This window comes from Microcaecilia unicolor, chromosome 14 (genome assembly GCF_901765095.1).
Source record: "Microcaecilia unicolor chromosome 14, aMicUni1.1, whole genome shotgun sequence".
In the NCBI taxonomy this organism is placed as follows: Eukaryota; Metazoa; Chordata; class Amphibia; order Gymnophiona; family Siphonopidae; genus Microcaecilia; species Microcaecilia unicolor.
This window is the reverse complement of record NC_044044.1, coordinates 5,185,020-5,199,025: the sequence shown is the minus strand read 5'-3', so window position 1 is coordinate 5,199,025 and position 14,006 is coordinate 5,185,020.

Below are 14,006 nucleotides of genomic sequence, written 5' to 3'. Positions count from 1 at the left end.
ACGGTCTGTGCCCTGAAGAGGACAGGTACAAATAAAAAGTAGCACATGTGAGTTTATCTTGTTGGGCAGACTGGATGGACTGTGCAGGTCTTTTTCTGCCGTCATCTACTATGTTACAATATGTTACCCTGTAATGGTGATGCCAGAATAGATCTTTGTAAGCCACATTGAGCCTGCAAATAGGTGGGAAAATGTGGGATACAAGTGCAATAAATAAAATAAATAAATAAAATACCTACCAACATATACTAAATTGCACTAATCAATCTGTGAAAGGTCAAACACTTGAATAATAAACCTAAAATAATCAGATAAAAAATATTTCCTAATTCTCTTCAGCTGACAAAATTTTCCACACTTTCCTAGTTAGTAAATGAATATAAACATCAAAAGACAATGTTGAGGCAATGATGACCCCCCCCCTTAGAATTCTTAAAGAAGATTCAATGGGAAGAATGTTATCTCTGAGGACTATCTTGGTGTCAGCGAGGGGCCTAACCACAGCAGTTTATTTTGAATGTACAATTTCAAACAATATTTTAAGACCTAATTATCAATAGCGTCTATACATTGTTCTGCTTTGGACGCAATATCATTACGTATAGTGTTCAATTCTGGTCACTGCATTTAAAAAAAGATATAGTGGAATTAAAAAAGGTACAGAGAAGGGTGATGAAAATGATAAAGGGGATGGGATGACTTCCCTTTGAGGAAAGGCTAAAGTGGCTAGGGCTCTTCAGCTTGGAGAAAAGATGGCTGAGGGGAGATATGGTAGAGGTCTATAAAATAATGAGTGGAACGGGTAGGCATGCAATATTAGGACTAGGGGGCATGCAATGAAGCTACAAAGTAGTAAGTTTAAAACGAATTGTAGAAAATATTTCTTCACTCAATGTGTAATTAAACTCTGGAATTCTTTGCCAGAGAATGTAATAAAAGTGGTTAGCTTAGCGGGGTTTAAAAAAATGTTTGGATGCCTTCCTAAAGGAAAAGTCCGTAGATCATTATTAAAATGGACCAGTGGAAAATCTACTGCTTATTTCTAGAATAGGAAGAGCTGATAGACTCAACAGCAGTGTATTGAAAGTATGTATCTATATATGAGTATAAGTATAAAGGGCGTCTCATCCAGTCACAACGCCACTTGTATGCGTCAGGCTTTTGTTAAGCCTCTATACTCGTGACAAAATATAATCATTGACCGCCCCCAACCACCTGTGATGCACCAGAATTGTTTGCTGTGCGGTTCCTTATATTAAATTCTTATAGTGTGTGCTTCAATAACCATCACTATTTTTTTGTGCCTGACGCATACAAGTGGCGTTGTGACTGGATGAGACGCCCTTTATACTTATACTCATATATAGATACATACTTTCAATACACTGCTGTTGAGTCTATCAGCTCTTCCTATTTAATTTGTGTAGATTACAACAACTTTAAGGTGGAGCGTAGCCATTTATCTTCTTTTTTGTATATTTCTAGAATAAGCAGCATAAAATGTATTGTACTGTTACTTGTCACTTGGATTGACCACTGTTGGATGGACCTTCTGTCTGTCCCAGTAAGGCAATACTTATGCGCTTATGAGCAATATCATCTGCATAAGAGTACAAGCTTGCCTGTACATTTTTTAGAGCTTTTCCAAGGGAACTCATCAAAATATTAAAAAGAACTGGAGAGAACAGAGAGCCCTGAGAGACTTCACAGAATTATAGGTCCAATATTCAAAAGTATTTAAATTGCCAGTATAGGATCTGGGCCTTTTAAATCACCTGTCCAGGGCTGACTGGGTATTTTCATTGGTATTTCTAGATAATTCTACTGAAAATGCCCAGTTACCACCCAAGCCATAACCGGCTATTCGATGAGTGTTCCAGGGACGGAGCTACTTTATTTGTCGATATTCAGCACTTAACCAGCTAAACTAACCACAGAAATTATAGACTAGATAAAATGTAGTCCTATCTTTATGGAGTTCTTCATATCCAATTATGTACTGAATGTCACACTTAACTGGCATTGTTTAAGCAGGCTCTGTATACCTGGAAATTCAATGCAGGGCCCTGGACATGGACGCCAGCGGGAGACAGCAAAACACTGATCACCATGGCTATATATTGGGTCCTCTGTTGTTTTAATCTATGGTCCTGATATTCAGATTATCTCTCACAGTCTGCGCTTAACACGGTTATTCAATTCCGGGTTTTTTTCAGCCAGTTTGAAGACATAGCCAGTTATCATTAAACTGGCCAAAGATATATCAGGGTTTGACGTGACAAAATATGACAGCTAAACTCAGTTTAAAAATTGGCACATAGCCGTATATATCACGCCAGCCACTAACCGTGGATATTCATCGAAGTGTAGCCATATCAGTGGACAGCCAGTTAAGCACTATTTAACTGGTCAGTATCGTTTATCGTTTATTTATTTACTATACCGTTTTAAATTGCATTCCCAAAACAGAACGGTTTACATCATAATACAAAATCTCATTTTAAAAAACATATAAGAAATTCATCAATTTAATAGAAAAGCACAGCAAAACTAAAAGAACCTTCAAAAAATAATAACATCATTGAGCAAGCACAACCAATTCATAACAGACTACATAAACAAACATATTATGTTACTGTATATTCATTCTGCATATTTTCCCACTTTTAACTCAGATTATTTTCAAACGTATTCTGGAACAGATATGTTTTCATAAGTTTACGAAACCGAACATAGGGAGACAGTTCCAATGAGAGAGGACTAGAAAGCTGGTTAAATAGCGCTAAATATTCAACTTAAAAGAAACACTTAGAACCAGCTAAATATTTTTCCAGTTATCCCATTCACTCAACATATGTAACAAAATCTCATGGTCAACCACATCAAATAAAACCAACAGATCAAATTGCAGTAGTATTGCTCAATTACTTTACTTAATAAAAGTATACGTTCACTTACCAAAATACCTAGAAAAAATTCTGTGCTAAAGAGCTTCAGAAAACCAGATTGAGAAGGGTGAAGAATATTGTGACGATTCAGACAATAAATGAATAACTACTAGAGCCTCTAATACTACCTCCCCCCCCCCCCCCCCCCCCACCTTTTCTGTATTCAGCACCTGCTTCATTTGACTAAACAGTTGTGGTTGAACGGTTGTACACAGCTGTCACTTTTTTTTGACTGCTGGGAAAAATCCATGTTTTCATTTGCATTTGACACTGCCTCACGAAATTGACTGCAGCTTATGGCCTATGTTATGTGGGTATTTACAAGTTTTCTATCACTCTACCAGATGGTCCATTTGTACTGTTAATCATTATCAGCAGCAGATCACGTGCTAGCAGGTCTCATACACTTAGTTCTAGATTGTAAGCTCTCCTGAGCAGGGACTGTCCTTCCCCATGTGAAACTTGTACAGCGCTGCGTAACCCTGGCAGTGCTATAGAAATGCTAAGTAGTAGTAGTAGTAGTAGTTCATTACATATGTGAACCTGAAGAAAGAGACCTATGAAGCTATGATAGCTCACATGGAATCATATCTGTGAATAAGACTGTTGCACATGATGCTGCATCCAATCCCTTGACTCTCCAGTTTCCTTTGGAGTCTTTCATGAGGCACTTTGTCAAATGCCTTCTGAAAATCTAGATATACAATATCCACCGGCTCCCCTTTGTCCACATGTTTGTTCACCCCCTTGAAAAAATGCAGTAGATTTGTGAGGCAAGACTTCCCTTCACTAAATCCGTGCTGACTTTGTCTCAGTAGCCCATGCTTTTGAATAAAGGTTAGGCACCTAACCTTTATACCTTTCAGTAAATCTAGACTGCCCCAATTTGACTGACTGTACATTTGTCCTTTAGATTGTAAGCTCCTTGAGCAGGGACGGTCCTTCTATGTTAAATTGTACAGTGCTGCGTAACCCTAGTAGCACTTTAGAAATGTCATGTAGTAGTAGTAGTAGTTGTATGTGCTCCGTAATTTTATTCTTAATAATAGCCTCCACCATTTTTCCTGGCACCGACGTCAGACTCACTGGTCTATAATTTCCTGGATCTCCTCTGGAACCCTTTTTAAAAATCAGCGTTACATTGGCCACCCTCCAATCTTCCGGTATCACACCTGATTTTAGGAATAAATTGCATATTACTAACAGTAGCTCCACAAGTTCATTTTTCAGCTCTATTAATACTCTGGGATGAATACCATCCGGTCCCAGTGATTTACTACTTTTTAGTTTGCAGAACTGCTCCATTACATCCTCCAAGTTTACAGAGAAATCATTTAGTCTTTCTGACTCGTCCGCTTCAAATACCTTCTCCGGCACCAGTATCCCTCCAAAATCCTCCTCGGTGAAGACCGAGGCAAAGAATTAATTTCATTTCTCCGCTACAGCTTTGTGTTCCCTGATCGCCACTTTAACACCACAGTCGTCCAGCAGCCCTATTGATTCTTTAGCAGGCTTTCTGCTTTTAATATACCTAAAAAATCCCTCCAAATCCCCCCCAAAACCCACTCCCCATCACTCTACACCATTACCATAGCGCTTAAGTGTGAAGGGGGGCACCTACATATGGGCACAGTGGGTTTTGGGGGCAGTTTGGAAGGCTCCCATTTACCATCACAAGTGTAACAGGTAGGGGGGGGATGGGCCTGGATCCACCTGCCTGAAGTGCACTGCACCCACTAACAACTGCTCCAGGGACCTGCATACTACTGTCATGGAGCTGGGTATGACATTTGAGGCTAGCATACAGGCTGGCAAAAAAAAGTTTTTAAAGTTCTTTTTTTTTGGTGGGAGGGGGTTAGTGTCCACTGGGGCAGTCCGGGGAGGTCATCCCCGATTCCCTCCGGTGGTCATCTGGGCAGTTCGGGCACTTTTGGGGGACTTGTTCGTGGAAAAAAAGGGTCCAAAAAAGCAGCCCAAATTCTCGCTACTGCCGCCCTTCTTTTTTCCATTATCGGCCGAGGGCGCCCATCTCTCCTTGGCTGATAAACACGCCCCAGTCCCGCTTTCACCATGCCTTCGACACGCCCCCATCAACTTTGTTTGTTCCCACGACAGACTGCAGTCGGAGGCGACAAAAATCGGCTTTCGATTATACCGATTTGGGCGCCCACGGGAGAAGGGCGGCCATCTCCCAATTTGGGTCGGAATATGGGCGCCCTTCTCTTTCAAAAATGAGCTGGATAGCATGCTGCATTACAATGTCAACACAATAAACAATAAAACATTTTATTACACAGCGTAGGGTGTAAGCGAAGATGGGCCATATAGATAGAAAAGACAGAGTAACAGGCTTAAGAAAATAAAGGACAAATTTAAAGAAAGTTGCAAATGAGGTCAGAAAGGTGCTTGAACATTATCTTAGCTAGGGTAGGATATTTTAATCATATGCATTGGTTTCCTTTTATTGCACCTGAATTTGGAAATCATTTTCTTTGTCAGATTTTCTCTGAAAATGAAGGACTCAAATCAGCAAGGTTTTTCACATAGACACAAAAAGGGAGACAAATTGCAAATCATTGAACATTTACAAGCATAGGAGCTAGCTTTTTAAAATGATTGGAGGTGCTATAGTCATTTTTTTCCTGAAGATTTTATATATGCTAAGCAGCAAGTATTAACATGCTCACTTTATTATGCATTGTTTGTTAAGGTCACCAATTTCACAGCTTTTGTGAACAGGAACTGGTGAGAATGCATTACCAACAGATCCTCTGCAGTACCCTGGCTCACCTCATCCTTCTGTTGCACCAGGGGCGTAGCCAGACACCCAATTTTGGGTGGGCCTGGGCCCAAGATGGGTGGGCAGAAGAACCCCGCCTCATCCCACAGATGATGTGGTCTCTCCTCTCACCTGCATGCCATATGGTCTCTCAAATATCCTCCCTCTCCTGCATACCTTTTAAATAGCAGATTTACACCGGCAACAGGCAGCAACTAATACACACAGCTGATGTTGGCTCCATACCCTTCCCTCTGATGCAACTTCCTGTTTCCGCCTAGGCAAGAATACATCAGAGCGAAGGCTATGGGGCGGGTGCGAGCAGTATGCATCAGTCACTGCTCACTGCAGGCGAAGATCAGCTATTTACAAGGTATGCAGGAGGGACAGTTGTTGGGAGTTTTCGGCTGGTGAGGCTTGGGGATCCCTGACAGCCACATTATAGCTATGCTGGTACTAGGTGGGCCCGGGCCCAAAGCCCACCCTTGGCTACGCCACTGTGTTGCACACAATCTACCTCAACATTCTTGCAAAGCCCTCCAAAGATGATTAAGCAATGGATGTTGGCAGGGCCAGCTCAACCACTATGCAAGACTAGACAGTTGCCTAGGGCAGCAGCTTTGAGGGGGCAGCAAAGAGTAGCTGTGATCAAAGTAAAGCAAGAGTTCCGACAACCACACAGCATTAAAAGATCAGCCTATCATTTTACACAAAAGGAATGTGGGAATTTCCAAATGCCAATTCACCAAGCTAAACAGGTTTTGGAAACTGCTCTCATTAGGCATATGCTACATAAAGTTTATTATTTAAATGTATGACATCCAAGTATGCATTTTTACAGGATTGTTCTGGAAGGTGTGGCATTGACCTGATCATTATTGTTGCATTTATCAAAATCTCAGAGGGGAGCCTAGGGCTTTGATAATTGGAGGAGGGGGGGAGATAGAGAGTGGCGTAGGCTGACGGTTCCACTTAGGTCAGCTAATATCTTTGCACTGGCCCTGGATTTTGATAGATAAGGTGCAGTAAGTAACTTTTCCACACCTGTCCATTTGTTCCTTCATTCTGAGCTGTTACAGTGATTTTCCCCCTCTCTTAAGCACTAGGATCGCTTTGGGAACAATAATTATGGAATGACTTTGACGTAAAGTCATTCAGATAATTTATCTGGATATCTTTATGTAGATTTTCAGCCAGCCAACTGAGATAAATTGAATCACTGAACAGATAGATAAATAATCCATGCAAATTTATCCCAATATTAGGTGAGTATTGCTGTTGTCTGCATAATTTTTGAACCAGCCCCTGGAACAATCTAGATCTCTCCTCAACTTAAATGGATACATTTTGACTGTACATTAACTTAATTGGACAATATGTATTCGTTCTCTGGTGACCAATGTTAAAAACAACCACAAGCGACCACAAAAGAGTGTTAGAATATCTGTAATCCGGACCCCCTGCTCTGAAGAGCTGCATCTTTAGCTCATAGGTGACAGAATTCTCCTTTTACCTGTAGTCGAGCCAGGAGAAGGGTCACCGACTTCGGAGCAGAGGGAGTCAGGATACAGTTCACTAACCACGTCCCAGGTCTGTACCAGAGATGGGAGGAAAAAAAAACTAATTTGTTGGATTCAGTCAGTTTTGAAAGAAGCAAACTTTAATGTTACAATAAACTTAGTTTATTTATATCAGTCTCTTTGTGTCTATCCCATGTGTTTCAGTTCAGAAACTATGTTGATTCCTTCAGTTATTTCCAGAAGTCTGTTCTTGATGTTCACTGAACTTTTAGGGGAAATTAATTTTATTTACTTCAAATATATGCTGATTACACAATATTAAAAAAAAAGATGTGGAAAACAATTTACATCAAAACAACTGTATAAAACATGTATAACATATAAAAAAATAACATGGTATTAGATGGCATGAGGATTCAAGATGGCCTATGGTGCCTGGGTGGCAGCTGGCTGTTCGGAATTCCTGTCTCTAAATGGTCCTGGGATGCCTAAAAGGAGAGCAAAGGTTCAGGTAACCTTACCTATTGCCCTTCCATTGGGTCATGCTTCTATTATTCAACTTGGTTTTCCATATCGGGAACAAGATGGAGGTGTCCTTGCTGCCCTGTTGGGACAGAGAGTGTTGAAGAGAGTGTTTAGCTCGGCTCACCTGCCTGAACATCTCTGTAACCACTGGCTGCTAGGTCCCCACCTCCTCCCCTGAGTGTGACCAAGGCAAGGGAGATGTCTGAAGAGAGCAATGGAGGGAACATCTGGCACCCTGAAGGCGGGAGAAGGTAGCATCTCAAACTGCATAGGACACAGAGGAGTAGGTCTGGTGGGGAGTTCACTGCTTCAGTAGGCCTTGGTGGATATTGGGCTACTTTCTGATAGATCATCAGAGGAAGCTGTGCCAGTGACTGATTTGGAGGTTGGGTCGGAGATCACCCTGGTCTCTAACCTTAAATGCGATAAACACACATATTCAAACTGTGAGTAATCGATTGAACCAAATGGAAAGTTCTGCCAAGTCTGTGTCTGCCTGGGTGGTGAGAGTGGAGAATATGGTGGAGGAGAACTTGAGGAAGATCAATGTGTTGGGGGGAATGGTGAAAGAGAGTAAAGAGCTACAGGTTAAAGTGATGAAGACCTCTGTGTATACCAACTATAAGTTAGAACAGGTGGAAACACAATTGAAAGTATATAACCTTAGGTTTTTGAACTTTTCTAAGGTGGATTTAATTTCATCTAGGGAGTTATTCAAGAAATATGTAATGGAAGTGCAAAAGTTACCAAACGATTCAATGCCTCCAATTAATAAGATCTATTAACTTCTCTTAAAAAAAAAAGACAGACTATACGAGACCTGAGGCCTGTTACTTCACAGGGCAAGGAACATAAGTTGGAAGCCCTTCCTCTATTCAATAAACACAGTCTCAAGCAGGCCTCTAGCAGACAGGCCCAAACATAGTCTGTGGCTGGTGGGGCTGTCATGCCCCAAACATAGCCTATAAGTTCTTGTTTTTTCTCCAAGTCCCAGGTCTGGCTCAGACCTCAAAACACAACTTGCAAGTCTCAGTCAAATAGCAGAAGTGGCTTACCTCAGCCAGGTCACGTTCACTGCAAATCAGCAAGAGAACCCTTACACTACAGGGCAGCTTTCTTCCTCATTCGGCCTCTGTATTGGGGCCTCTCAGACTTATTCAGCTTCAGGGATTTTTAACTCCAGCTTGATCTGAGCCCCGCTCAGTCATTGTTTAGATAAGTTTATAGGTCAAAAAGTGTGGGGTTTTTTTCTGACGTGGGTAGAGATACAAGAGAATTGTAGGACTTTCTTGGCTGCAGGGCCGCCAAGTGCCGGAGCCGGGTCCAGGACAAGGCTGCCCCCGGGCCCCCCCACCCGAGGTCACCACCCACCCGAGATCGCCGACCCCCCCCCCACCGCTCACCCACCCACCCACCCGAGGTCGCCGGCCCCCCCCCCCTCCACCCGCTACCGGGCCGAGCCCTCGGAACTAACCTTAAGCCGCCTTTCACCTTCGCAGCAAGCAGCGGCACAGGGCAGACCTCTCCTCCTTCCTTCCGTGCCCCGCCCTCGCGGACGTTACGTCAGGCGAGGACGGGACATGGAAGGAAGGAGTGGCCTGCCCTGCTGCTGCTTGCTGCGAAGTGAAAGGAGGCTTAAGGTTAGTTCTGGGAGCGACGGAGGGTGGGCCAGGCTGCGGCGCCAGGCCCCCCCGGAGGCCCGGGCCCAGGGACTTTTGTCCCCCCTGTCCCCCCCTCTTGGCGGCCCTGCTTGGCTGTCCACCCACAGGTTTTACAAAATAATGGTGATTTATTTTGTGTGTTTTTTCTTTTAAAATGTTTTCTTAAAATTCAGAATGTTAGATATATATTTTATGACCCAGAACATTTGACAAGTTTTCTTGGTAATAAGTTTCCGATTCAGCTTGTGGGTAATCACCCAGAATAGTTAATATATGTACTGTTAGGCCTTTGTTTCTCTCTTCTTTTTCCTATAATTTTCTGTTAATGTGAGTTCCTCTCCCCCTATTGATAAATTTCCTTTATTTTATTATTTTCTTTATACGTTTTGCTTTTGGATCTATTTGATTGCCAGGAATGTTATCCATAATTTCTATTGCAAGTGATTGCTTGTAAAGGAGTCCTTTTACTAAGCTGTAGTAGTAAATGGCATGCAGTAGTGTAGATGCATGGAATGTGCACACCTCGAGGCTGCTTACAACTGCAGCCATAAAAATCCTATTTTTGGGTAAGTAGATGTAAAAGGCCATGCACTAAAACAAAAATTTGTGCACAGACATTTACTGCCTGAGCCCTTACTGCTTCCTATTTAGGAGGCGGTAAGTTCTCATGCACTAACCCAGTAGTAATGGGTGTAATATTTTAGACCATTTGGTTTTTACTACTTCTGTTAGACACAGAAAATTGCATCACTATCAAACTTTATTATCACCATCACCTAAGAGAGTGAATAGATTTAGGGAGGATTCATCAAGGTGCGGTAAAGGTTGACCCTTTACTGCACCTTGATCCTCTGTGGGATTCAGCAACCTGTAGGATCCCCATTCCACAAGTTGCTGAATCCTGGACTAGGAAATAAAGCTGCCTATAAGCTACTGTACCTCACAAGCAGTGTTATTCCCAGTGACTGGGAGTATCGGACCACCAAGCCACAGCTTGATGCTCCTGGGCTGCAGCTCTGGGTGCCCCGATGTCCAGCTCATCCCCAGGCCCACCCACCCCCTTGTGTCTACTGGAAATCTTCTAATTGGTGATACAGAGGGGGTTACAGGCGGGTCTGTGGATGTCCAGAATGCATATGGGAAGTTTTGGGGGATCCAGGGAACTTCGGGGGTATTTGCTGATCTGTGGGTCTTCAGGCAGGAGCGATTCCCAATCACTCCTGCCTACTCCAGGTGCTATCTTACAATGGTGGCCTAGCAGTAGTTTTGTGCAACTACCACTAGAACTCATATTTTCTAATAAAGAAATACTTGGGAAACGTGACCACTAGTGACAGTCACATGAGACTATTGTTTTGGGTGCCATTGGAGAATGGTGGCCAGAGTGATAGCAGCGATTGGGCATCACACCTGCCTGAAGACCCCTGGACCAATAGACCCTCCTCCCAGATCCCCCTGGACCCCCAATTAGAAGATTACTTGTAGGGATTCTCGGGCCTGTGGGGAGTTGGACATTGGAGAAGGAGAGCCAGAGCTCCAGCCTGGGAGCATCGGCCTGCAGCTTGGTGGCCCGATGCTCCCAATTGATAATGTTACAAGAATTAATATTTAATTTGGGGGAATTGCTCAGAGCATTTGCTGTATTTATAAGTTTTAAGATATATTTTGGTTAATTCTCCACCAATTACCTATTAAAGTAATAAAATTTACAATTGCAATGAATTAAATATTATATTTGTTGAATTGCCTTGACCTGCACTGCAAGGATTAGAATCATGTGCTCAGAGCCCGGCACTAAGTTTAAAAGGCGACCATGTGCTATCAGTGTAACTTTAAAAGGTAACATGTGCTCAGAACACAGAAGAAAGACCATATATTTAACTTCAAAAGGGTTTATTTACAATATAATTAATGCAATCATGTAAATAAGGTTGCAAACGAGAGGTAGCCTTTTAAAAAGATCTTGGTGCAGGAGAATTTGTGCTTTAAAACAACAAGGTAACAGGTTTAAATCAAAAGTTATAAGTTAACTTACAACAGTCTTTGATAGAAGTTGGTAGCTAGTTGAAGTGATGCAGGGGAAATCCTCTCTGCTGTAGAAGTCTTTTCCTTTAAAGTTGGTTGCTGGAGCCTGGAGAGAAGTCTTGTCTGGATGTGTGTGTGGAGTTCAGCAGAGAGAAGCAGGTCCCAAGAGCAGCAGATTCCCAAGAGAGTGAGCTGGCCTGTTTCCAGGCTTTTTATAATGTTCCCTGAGTTCTGGGTATTGTAGTTTGCAGAGGATCCTGGGCATTGTAGTTTGCAGAGGCTTCCTGGTCACCTGTTCTATGGCCATTTGCTGGTAAGTGAGGTCTTTTGTACAGGTTTCAGTCTACTGTGATAGGTGGAGTTTCTTTTGTCAGATAGATGGGCTTTTTCAGTCAGAGCTTGTTTGAGGATAGTCCTTTGTTAAGAGTAGTAGAGGTGTTAATGGCTTTAGGTAACCGCCCAGCCAAGCTTTTGTTATCAGTAGTTACCAAAGGGGGGAGAAGGAGGGATGGAAGTTTGAAAACTCTTTGAAGCAGTGCCTTTTTGTCTTTGTTAAGTATTCCCAGAGGGAGGGGGAAAGAGGGACTTGGGATCTTAGATCAATTTCTCTGCTGCAGTTTCAATAAGTATTTTAAAACTGTATTTTTATATTGGTATATATTTATATCTGATTCAGCACAATCAATAGTTCTGCTACATATTTCAATAATTCTGACAATTAAACTGATATCATAACAATAAAATAAACCCAGATTTTAGCTGGGGTTATTTTACCATGATTTTTTTTACCCTAATGTGTCGTGTTAGGGTATTTGCATAGTAATACGATGCAGAACATGCATTTGCATATTTTGCATCTCATTACTATGTAATGCGTGGCGCCGTCAATAGCACCATGGTATTTTAGGTCAGGCAGCATTAGTGCCTTTTAAGTCAGGTTAAGGCATAATTAACATGACTTAAGACCTTAATTCTCCCCTTAAAATCTTTGAAAAATTGCTGACTTTTCAAACCTCTAAAGTTTGTAAAAATGTATTGATAGGTATTGACATGAAGACTGATTATTTTTATTTTAGGAAAAGTCTTAAAATTGTACTTTTTAGATTTGTTTAGCTTTATTGAGATTGATGATCTTATGGTATTATGTATGATATGAAAACTCAAAAATCCAAAATACTGAAGAGCAATAACATCAACATAATCAAATTATAATATAATCAATATTATGTATGATACGTAATTCCTGAGGACTATACCTTGGCCTCTTGATTTTGTAAACCTCTTAGAACTTGTGGTTTTAGTGGTATGGAAGTGTGATGTAATAATAATAATAACTTTCCTTTATAAAATAACTAGCCGTTAAGCCCGTTAAAACGAGCGAGCTTTTTGTTTTTAAAAATGTAATGAAAGAGTGACAGGAAGAAATGAAAGTTGAGGGGCGAGTTGTTTGTTGTAAATTTAATAATTCTCACCTGCATCCATCCATGTCCAGCAACTCTGCTCTCTCCCCTGCCCTCCCCCCATGTCCAGCAGCCCTCCTCTCTCCCCTGGCCTCCCCCCCCATCCACCAACCCTCCTCTCTCCCCTGCCCTCCCCCCATATCCAGCAAAACTCATCTCTCCCCTGCCCTCCCCCCATGTTCAGCAACCCTCCTCTCTCTCCCCTGCCCTCCCCCCATGTCCAGCAACCCTCCTCTTTCCCTTGGCCTCCCCCTTCCACCAACCCTGCTCTCTCCCCTGCCCTCCCCCCATGTCCAGCTACCCTCCTCGACGCCGCTCCCTCCCCCCTCCGTGCCGGGCCTCCTGCACTGACATGACAGCGCCTCTCACCTCCATTTGAAAGCGCTGCAGGCAGCAGAAGATCGATCGAGGAGGAGGTGAGAGGCACTGTCATGTCAGTGTAGAGGGCCCGGCATGGAGGGGGAGGGAGCTGTGGCGGCAACGTCGGGGAGGGGGGTGGAGGTTGGTGCTTCGGCGACCTCGGGGAGGGTGGTGGAGGGGGTAGTGGCAGCAGTGGCAACCTCGTGGGGGTGGAGGGGTGGGAGCGGCGGCGTAGTTAGGGGGCCTGGCACGGAGGGGGGTGGAAGTGGCAGCAGCGACATCGGGGAGGGGGGATGGACGTTGGTGCGCCGTCGGTGGAAGGGGCGGGACAACGACGCCGGCCATGAATCACTGTGACCTGCTGCAAATGCGCGGAATGTTGATGACAGCTGCTCTCTACTGCGCATTTGCGGGTGAGTCGGTCACAGCTAATTTATATAGTAGGATACATAATTTCAGTCATAAACGAAGTGGTGTGGAAGCTATGTTAGTCTACTTTTAAAGGTAGTAAATAGAAATAAAACATAGAAAAGAAAATGATGATACCTGTTTTATTGGACAAACAATACATGTTTATTAGATTTCAAAGGCAATACCTCATTTGAAACATGACAATGCCAACAAGGATGTCACCTCTAAAGGAAACTTTAAGACAATCTAGGAACATAAGAACTTTGAAGTCAAAATGATTAAATATTTTGACACCCAATGTAGTTAGTCCAATAAAA